Here is a 10923-nt window from a genome sequence, read left to right on the forward strand (position 1 = left end):
ACATAACCTATTATATAAATTCTAATAATTCTATTCTATACTATATAATAGTATGAAAATTCTCGGGGTGAAAATTTCCGTGACCCATTCACGACTAGGCCTTCTCCGAGTATTAGGCGTTCACGATTACGAAGGAATGATATTCCTATGACCGCCCAAGTCATAGGCAAGCCTATCAATTTAAAATGTTTAGTTGTAGAATTAATAACAAAATATCAACCTAACAAATATACTTTTATTGAATCAACAATCAGTTTTATTTATCGACGTCATGCATCGACACCCCATCCGTGTTAGTGTTAGGACAACCATACACACCGCTTCCCTCCTCGATAGGAAGCCATTTTAGCGGATTTAAGCGCTAATTCATCGACCCCTCGTTCACTACCTTAGATATTGCGAAGATGTGAAGTACTTTCACGTAAATAAACAAAGAAATTACCACGGAAAATCCCAAAATAGATCACAATCACATGTAGCACAGTAAAGACAATATGGCTGCATCAACAAAAGCGTTGAACTTATGACGTCACAGGTTTGGGTGCCCGAAAACGAGGTCAACGCCTCTCAGCCAAAGGTGTGTTTTTTAGAAAAGTCGCAATTTCTCAGTAACGGAACATTCCACGGCATTCGCGTTTTCGGCATAGTGTATTTTATGTGCAGAACTATTTTTCAAGGTCAACATAGCTGACCTCTCAGGGTACACTTTAAATCCATCATGACAACGTGAAAACAAATCAAGGTTACCTAAAAGCTTGAAACAGCCTTTCCAAACAAACGCAAAATTGACACAGATTACAATCGTTTTCGGAACATCACTGACTTTGTCCTAGAGAACAAAGCAAACAATGATTATTATTTTCTGCTGAGCGTTTGATCTCGATGGAATCGATTGATTACGCCAGAGAAAAAACAACAAAAAGCGCAATTGGTAGAGGGATGATTTAATTGATTTTAACAAATGATTTAGTCACTTTGTCTGCCGAAATTCCGACGTGATTTTGCACTGGTACGGATAAGTCGGGCAAGCTTTATTGTCGAGCCCTGACAGTAATTTGGCTATTTTATTTGTGAAAATGTAATAAATATAATATTAAATAGTGTCTTCAATAATAACAAATATAGTTCACTCATGCGTTTATTTTGTTTTATATCTTTCATTCGTGCTTCGCATTCGTTAAAGGTACTAAAGTTTTAGACACACTTGTGAAACATATTTGTTATTAATGAACATACTACTAAATATCCTCTATCTATCACCTAAGCTTGGCCGAACTTTTATTGTTGGACACTCTTTACGTTAGTTTCGCCTAATCAAAGCAAATCTCTACAAATGTACCTGTGTCCTGTCTGTACTTTTCTTTTCATTACTAACGTAAGACACCTCCCGGTGGCAGTACATTCACATCTAAGTTCGACAAAGGTAAACGGCTTTATTTCTTTCACACATACAATGTATTCCCAGTGGCCATTCATTGCTGTCACCATGGTTAGACAAGCGATTCTCCGATTAACCAGACCTTTAACCAATAAGATAACACCACTACAGGGTAGAACTGGTCAGTGGTCAGGTTATTGTAAAGGTAGTTCATCAGTCGGGAAGATGAAAATATGTTATGTTTGCACTGGATTGTTAACATTTGGATTAATGATTCATGTAATCACATGGAATATGACGTCCGACAGGTGAGTCCATTTTTTACTAGTACATCAAAATCTACGGTTAGATCCGAGGCAAAAGACTTTATTTCTTTCACACACATGACGTCACCATGGGAAGATATACTACCCGACATACCTCGCTCTTAACAAAACCTCGCTCTTTGACAAAGCGTATATCTCTCCAAATTCAACCAGAAATATCGTACCCCAAACACTACCTTGCATACGTCTCGCGACAAACACTATCCGACTCTAAAAAATGTTTATAAAAAGGATATGGCAAGCTTCCTAACGTCTATTTATAGAATCATTTCGAAAATTTTATTTCAATGATCTGAAATGACTTACACAGTATGTCTAATATCTTCTTTGAATATACAAAATATATAATATGATATACAAAATATCTAATATGATATACAAAAATATCTTATTTATAAATGGTAAATTTAAAATATCTCAATTGATTGTTTAATACAATATACCGTATATGTATATATTAAATAACTTATAGTATTAGAGATATCTTATATCATATGAAGTGTGTTGTTTTATATGAACATTTGTACGATCTTAAGAACCATCACCGTAGATAACGAATAGATTTGTCCTTCCAATAAATGTCACGATGAATAATTCATTAATTGTTTGGCTATACTGCACATGATTCTGTAAGTAAATGTGCCTTGTCATGATTCTATATTAAACGTGATATGCAGGTTACAGCAAACATCGGGGATTTAAAATCTCCATCAGTACATTCGGTACAATTTTAGAATAACAAAGAATCCTATTGAAATGTGATACTAGGGGCCTAATCATAACGTCATAAGTTGTTTTGTTTGCTTTTACCTCGCAACAAATTATCTTCATGGAAATCTCTCTCGTTTCACGAGGGGATACCCAACTCAATATCTACTTTTGTTATAGTAAGTATTATATGTCATGTGATATCTATAAATTCATCATCAACATCATCATCAGCAGCAGCAGCAACTTTAATTCAAATCAGTTCCAATTCAAATCAGTCGAAAAAATTAAAACCAATATCATAAACATGTATTTAAGATGGCGTAGAACACAAACAGACACAGTTAAAACATAAACCTCTACATTCATTTATAAACACACAAATTTACTAACTTGTTCTAGCATTAAGAAGTAAAGTTCTTCTTGTCAAAGCATAACTTAAGTATTTACTGAGGTTTCTCAGCGTTTTAACATTTTTAACTGCCAATAATTCAGTTAATTTATGTACAGATGGACGTCGATAATAATACGGTTTAATATATAATGCTCTTAAATCTGAGTATGTTGGACATAATAAAATAAAATGAATCTCGTCCTCCATTTCTCTTTTGTCACATAATATACAATACCTTAGAGCTCTTGGTATACCATGGTATCTACCGGTCTCAACGTTTAGACTGTGTGCCTGAATCCTAAACTTAGAGAGGATATTTTTAGATTTAAAAGTCAAAGACTTACGAAGATAAAACTGCAGTTCAAACCGGTCAACAATATGTTTATATAGTATACACTTGGATGAATTTTCAAAACTGTTTCTTGTCTCTTGAATGAAAACATCATGTAACCGTTGAGTATATAGCATCAAAAAATGCTTTTCAATATGAAATACACTGAGTCAACCAAACATCATGAAACCCTAAACTACTAAGCTCTTGCTTTACATGGTACATAAAATTCATCTTAAATCCAGATTTTCTTAGATTTAGCTCTACAAGTTCATTATAACATGACTTTAAAACACAATTATCGGTATGCAGTAATTTAAGCCAATATTTCAAAACAGCTATTTTACGATTTATTAACAAAGGGAAACGACCCAGCTCATGGTAGACCATAGAAGAATTCACGTTCTTTTTAACACCCAACACATTTTTTAAGAACAATAGATGTATTTTCTCTAACTGGGGTGCCGGACTAAAACCCCAAATTTCACATGCATAATTAAGTAAACAGGAAATATAGGTATCAAATAATGACAACTTCGTTTCACAATTTAACATGAATCTTTTCATTCTTCTGTTTAACAGGAAATAAGCTTTTCTACCTTGCGCAGCAAAGTTATCCAAAGCAATACTAAATTTACCATTGAAGTTAAAAAATAAACCAAGGTAACAAAATTGATCAACCAACTCAATGGGCGAACCATTGTAATTCCAACGTTCATTAGGGTAAATATTTTTACTTTTCCTGATTACCTTTTGTTATTTTGTAAAGTCTTAGTAATCAAAGTATTTAAAACAAATATTGCGTCTCTCGTACCAAAGCCCGGCCGAAATCCAAACTGGGCGTCTGAAACGACATTTTCATTTTCACTCCATGTTAACAATCGCTTATTTAAAAGAGAAGTAAAAAGTTTTGCTACATGGCTAATAAGAGTAATACCTCTATAATTATTAACATTGTTCTTGTCACCCTTTTTGTGTAGAGGTACAATAACACATTGTGCCCAAACTTTAGGGAAATAACCTACTTGAAAAATAGCGTTAAACAACTTTAATAATACAGGTGCAAATAATTCTTTATATTCAACAAAATACTCGTTAAGCAACATGTCCATGCCAGCCGATTTCCCCTTTGGGAGGCATTTGATTGCTTCAAGTAACTCATGTATACTAAATTCATCATCGAGCTCGGCATAAACACACTCATTGTTATCAATAATTACATCATCATGTAGAATTGTGTCCATTGGATTATCAGATAAATCACTAAAATAGCTAAAAAAAATCGTCAAGAGACAAGTTACCGGTACCACCTAACTTACGTTTCGAAAATTTTTTATAAAAAGACTTTGGGTCGTTACGTTTTAAAACGTCCATCATATCGCCCTCCATTTGGAAGTACCTACGTTTCATTTTGACCTCATAACTTTTATAACTTTTCTTGGATCTGGTTAAATTAACCCTATATTGTTCAGACTTACAACTATTAAAGTGATAAAGTGCAGTTTTATAATTATTGTATAATCGTTGACATTCCGTATCAAACCAAGGCTTGTCAGGCTCTTTTGATTTACGAAAAGAAGACTCATGACAAGAACAATTACAAGTCCTGACAGTTTTGCTCTGACAACAGTAACGGTCAAACAAAAAATGAACATTTTCTTCAAATACAGCAAGACAACGATCGATACTTTCACTAGTATTATCGAGTCCATATACCTGCATGTATTGTGGTCACAAAACTGATCCCGGTGTTTTCTTATACACCATATAGAAGAATAATGGGAGTGTTTTGTCCAATTGAATATTACTCTATTTCCAGCCCTTTCAGACTGGACTTATAGATTTATTTATTTATTTATTCAAAGCCTTATCTAAAGCATTGTTAAGTATCTCTAAAGCATTGTAAAGTATCTCTAAAGCATTGAAATGTATCTCTAAAGCATTGAAATGTATCCTTTGAGCATTTTATACATCTCTAAAGCATTGTAATGTGTCTGAATTAGTTTTGATTAGAATCGTTGGAAGACGTTCCGCCAGGTCATTCGTAGCTATTTAGGACACTTTTGCAGAGTTACGTCCCCTGAATCGCCACAGGTAAACAGACCGCCACTAACCAGCACCGCCTAACCCCGACAACACCACTGACCGGCACGGTCACTACAGTCAGGTCACGGTTGATCGAATATATGTACCACTATCTGCCTTGCCACGGGCATAAAAAGTTATGGTGAAGAACCAGTCAATTTCCTTTTATCCTTATTTCAAACTTGAATTTGACAGATGGGTTGATACCTTTTATAAAAGTAGATTACAATGACTTATAATCTTAAATAAACGGGTCGTTCACGTAACTTTTCTAGTCCATAACTAAAAACATACATTTACTTTTATGTCCGGGGGAAAAAACACACACACATGACAATCGGCATTGAATTTTTATTCAATAATAATATCAATTCATTACACAACGCAATTTTAACCGCTGCTATTATTAAATAACGTGTTTAATGTTATCATATATAATTGTTCAGTTCTGAACTGATCATGTGCATTAGTTTTGGAGCCACAATAATTGATACAAGTTAAGCTGACTTTAAAGAATGTCATCACCTGAACGAATCGCCGGACACCCCAGGCTAAATTTAACAACTCATAAATGAATAATGAATATGGACATAAAAAATAAACTATTGTCACACAAACATTTGGGAGTATCTATTTACTGTGATATTTGTAATCTCATTATAACGGTCACAGCATATAATGACCGGAAAAACTTTTGAGTCGGGATATCTAGTCATATAAACCGTGACGATATAGCTACTATAGCTACTGTCTTTGATGTTAATACCTAGGCATGTGATGTCGGTTACCGTGATGTAGGCGTTCAGGGAGCACCCCTCTGAAGGGGTCCTGCGGGCATGTATATCTACCTTTAGACAGGATGTTATCTACACTGACACATTGAAATACGCTATAGATAATCCGCAACCAACAAGTGACCAATATACAAATACCGATACTGAACATACTCAGATAATGACAGTATACTAGCTTAAGTCGATGTCTGTAGCGGCGATTTATGTAGTCTTAATTTTCTCACTTTCAAATGTTTTTGCACGGTTATACAATGCAAATATAAATTAGAGACATAAATAATGGGTATAATTTAACGTCTCTACATAATGCCCCGATATTCAGAGTAAATGAATTTAACATTCAAGTTTTATAGAAGTCCTGGGGTTCTTAAGAAATGATTTAATATTTGCAATTTAAGAAACGTATAGCTTTTCAATATTTATGCGTTATAAGAGGTTCGATGTATTATAAAGGTTTCGATATCCATACTATTTATGTGCCCCGATGTACTAAATTGATGTTAATATTAATGTAAGCCTACATATATACTAGACTAAAATGACCCCATGAGTATTCACGTTATATTGATGTGCTCTGATTTAATAAAAAAAATGATTTGTTTCATATATAAATATTAACCTATTAATGTCCCGATGTACTAGCTTGAGAATCGTATTTAATGTCAATATGTGTGTCCAAATGTTCCTGCTATATATATACATGTCCGACGTTCTAAAAGTGATTGTTTCTTTATCCGTGTGAATTAATTACCGTATATATATATTATGTTTCGACCATAATGGTTATATAGGTCTCTGTTTTGATGTAGTTCTCAGAAATGCAAAGTACCCAGAACATGATTGTACTAGATGTCAATAAAAAACATGAACATATGATTATGAAATGGTCACGTATAAAATATCAGAGAGACTTTTTCAGACCTCCCGGATATAAGGCACAGAACAAATGTGTAACATGAATATCAATTATGTTATGGAAGCATACCGGGAATACACACACAAACTCAATTATGTGCTATACTGACGTTTCTTAGAGATATATTTAATTACACATTAGATGTTTGTCATCGGATATAACAGAGACCTATAAATTATGTAGGTATCTGGATGTATGGAACTGAGTACATTTACAATGTTGATAATATACAATAGTGGCTAATGACGTCTTAAATTAAAACTACATTTTATCCGTTCAAACGGTTCTAATCATGTATGAGAAAACCCGCAATCTTCCTTTCATTTATAAATCTCGTTTACTGTATATTACTTGTTAGATTCAAATCAATGACCGGCGGGATGACAGACCCCCTACCGATTCGCGCCTCTAAATCGATGAAATACCCAGACCTGGTTGTTCAAACAGTGATTAGCTGAATCAGTGATTACATAACATTTTGTACAATTGCACCACATAATTATGTGGCAAAAAAGAAACTGTTCTAAAATAATTTGACCACATATTTTACATATTAAGTAGTTTTATTTTGGTTATTTAGATTTATGTATAAACATTTGTTTTTTTCATAACATACGTTTTCCCATCGATCGGCGACACATGTAAAAGCGTATAATAAATATTTACATACAAATTGTAATTGTAACAATTATTGCAATAAAATATTAAAAAAGGAATATTAATAAATGATTTATGTAATGATGTTTTGTGTTCTTTTAATCTATATAAAAATTAATATTAATCGAAGATTTACGTAATGATGTTTTGGGGTTGTCTTCATTAATCTATATGAAAATCTTATTCTAAAGCGCATTTTGTACGGCATTCAACTGTGTATTAATTTAAGAGAAATTAAGTAATTTAAGAAGATATTTTACTACAACGGTAACATTTTTAGTTAGAAGGTCGATTAAATTCCGAAATAAATTTAGACGAACATTGTAAAAATCACCGTTTCAAACAATAATAATAAGAAAATTTTTTCATTAATTTCATTTTTAACGGCCGTATCTATTGTCCAGGTGCCAGTTTAAACAAACTGCAAAGGGCAATTAACATCTGTCATAACTGGAACAGGTGTACCGTACTGGACCCTCAATTGATTTCTCCTCATTATATTCAAATCTCAACCATAACACACGCCATTACTGATATGGTAATTATCATATCATTTGTTAAACTCGTTCCAGTTCACTGATGTTCACTTATATATAACTTTAAAAAAGTTTGTGGTCCGTATGACAGTCAAAATATATGAAAATTGAAAATAATAACAATAAGTTACGGAGATCGATTCTCGAGGCCCTTTCGCTGTATAGCTCTTCAGGAGAATATTGTTTTTCAATATTCATATTTATTTTTCAATTTTCATATATATATATTTAATGGTGTGTGTGTGTTTTAAAAGAGCATTTAACAAACTATTCAAACAGGAACATGGATTGAAATACCAAAGCAAACATAACGTATCAATTCACCTCGATCCTGAATTTGATTTGTGGAGACAATCACTCAGCCGTTGACATAAGTGTGGAGTTACTTAGTAATGTAAAAACATATACTGTTAATACGGTCTTAATTGAAATATTTTTTTTATATTGTACTCTACTTCATCAAAACCAGCAACGTGTTTTATTAGTAAGTAATGTTCAAGTGTAACGGATAAAGTCATAGTTGTTAAAACATATACTGTTAATGCGTTCTGAATTAAAAATATTTGTATTGAGAAGTTTTGAATATACTGACATTTGAATGTTCATAATGAAATTTCAATATTTATGTTGATATTAAGACATTTATATTAAAATGAAAAATATTTTTCAATAAAATTTCTCAGATATTATCCGTAGTAATAATGTTCCAGCGGACCACCGTATCGCTACAGCGGTATCGATACCTGTACAGCACTTGGCCGATTTTCATTAATTTCGTGAAAAGGGGGTTACTAAAACCTAAAAATGACCGGACCAAATATTATATTTAAGAAACTTAACCTATACCACGGTGTTCAGGAAATAATGTAGTTTTTAAATCCATCTGCATTTTTTTGATATTTTTTTTTACATAGACATAATTGTACTTAGAACATCACCGAAATTCGGTTTTTGCCAAAAATTTGGTAAGACAAAGAAGGAAAAAAAAGGGAAAATACCTCCCTAATATAAGTGAAAAATGACCGGACCAAATATTATATTTAAGAAACTTACCCTATACCACTGTAAAGAGGAAATGTTGAAATTTACAAAACCATCTGCAATTTTTTGATAAAATAATTCTATAAGGAGATATTAAGTTTTATTTAATTGGTCCCTATATAATCCTTAGTAATTCTCACTTAACCGTGAAAATCCGCGCATGCGCAACAGCGATAGGCCGCAATAGCTGCTCATGTGATAAATTTTCTTTTATTCTAGACCTGGCGACAACGGAATTGACACTTTCCAAACCTTTGTGTTGTATTTTATCAAATCAAATAAGCAATAATTATATTAACGATCAGATCAGTTCAGTTCTTTTATTTCCTTAGGACAAATCCCCATCAGAGGCGAAGTACAATTAGACATAGATATTGATGGAGAGACGAACAGTAAATAAGAATGAAGTTTCGTTCCGTCTTTATTGTGATTTGGTCTACGTACATGTATCACGATAATAAAGCATCATGTAGCATCAAAGTTGGTTTCTCTTTTATCTGCTTACAATGCTATTGGCCTGATGACGATGTATATAGCACTTTCCAGATGCGTTATCTTATTATATTACATATGGGTGATTTCTTAGGTCGGTACCTTTGTGATTTGTATCTAAATGATGGTGTCCAAGATTCAAAGATAACCCAACTCTGTTTAGCTTACTCACTATGTTTATATGTGTGAGCAACAGTAAATTGGAAACAATTTTAATTCTCATCTCAGCTATTCTGTTGTGTGAGATTAAAAATGATTTTGTCATGTGGGATATTATTAAAACCACGTGACTTATTACGTTGAGCCCGATGCATGATAAATATATGACCACGTGACCAAGAGTAAAGGTCACAGTCAGTTCTATAACCGATAGTCGATCATCAATTGTTAAGGTGAAAAAATATACCCTATTCGTTGGAATATTTTAACTGTATTCTTACGATTCTCGTAAATAGTGTGGAATATGGTTATCTCGTACAGGTGAGTTGATATACTTACTCATTAGCATCAGCAGTTGTATACCTTTCCACGAAGGGATTCATTTTCAAAGCTAGTAAAATGTGTATTATTTGTTAATACTGCTGTGTGTTTCCATATACGGATATACTATTAATGAAAGATGGTCGAATTGATACATTTTGTATAACACAGGTATTGCATGAACTAACACGAAGTTTTTCATGTTTGCTATATTCATGCCGGGCAATGTGATGTCATATGTTAAACTCTTTACGATAATGAATCAAATATAATAATTCTTTATATGTATGCTGTAAATGTGCGGTCTTTTTTTCGATGTTAAATTTATAAACTGTGTTATCATATAATCTGTAATTAGTACCATGGTTAAACACGGACTTCATCATCATTTATTAACTTTAGGCGTTACAGCCCATCAGTACATGTACATAAATCAAATAATACAAAATAATCAAATACATTTGAAGGCATAGCTGTGTAAGAATAATAACGTACAACGCCAATAATATCAACAAAAGTAAGTACTTATACAAACGGGGAGCAAGAAAAGCAGGTTATTATGATTTATATGTCATATTGCGCACAGCATTGCAATTTAAATGGACAATTTGTATACCTTATACTACACGTAGGAAATACATGTAAATAGTAGCAAAACAAAACAGATCTAGACTAGCAAATCTGTCAAGACGACGGGCGGCCGGACAAACCTATTGAAAAAATCGGAGAGACGGACAGTAGTCATACGGATAAAAAATACAATACAATTATACAATTCTACACTT

The sequence above is a fragment of the Ylistrum balloti genome, unplaced genomic scaffold (assembly GCF_031769215.1).
Source record: "Ylistrum balloti isolate Yb309-2 unplaced genomic scaffold, AGI_CSIRO_Ybal_v1 Utg369672, whole genome shotgun sequence".
Lineage (NCBI taxonomy): Eukaryota > Metazoa > Mollusca > Bivalvia > Pectinida > Pectinidae > Ylistrum > Ylistrum balloti.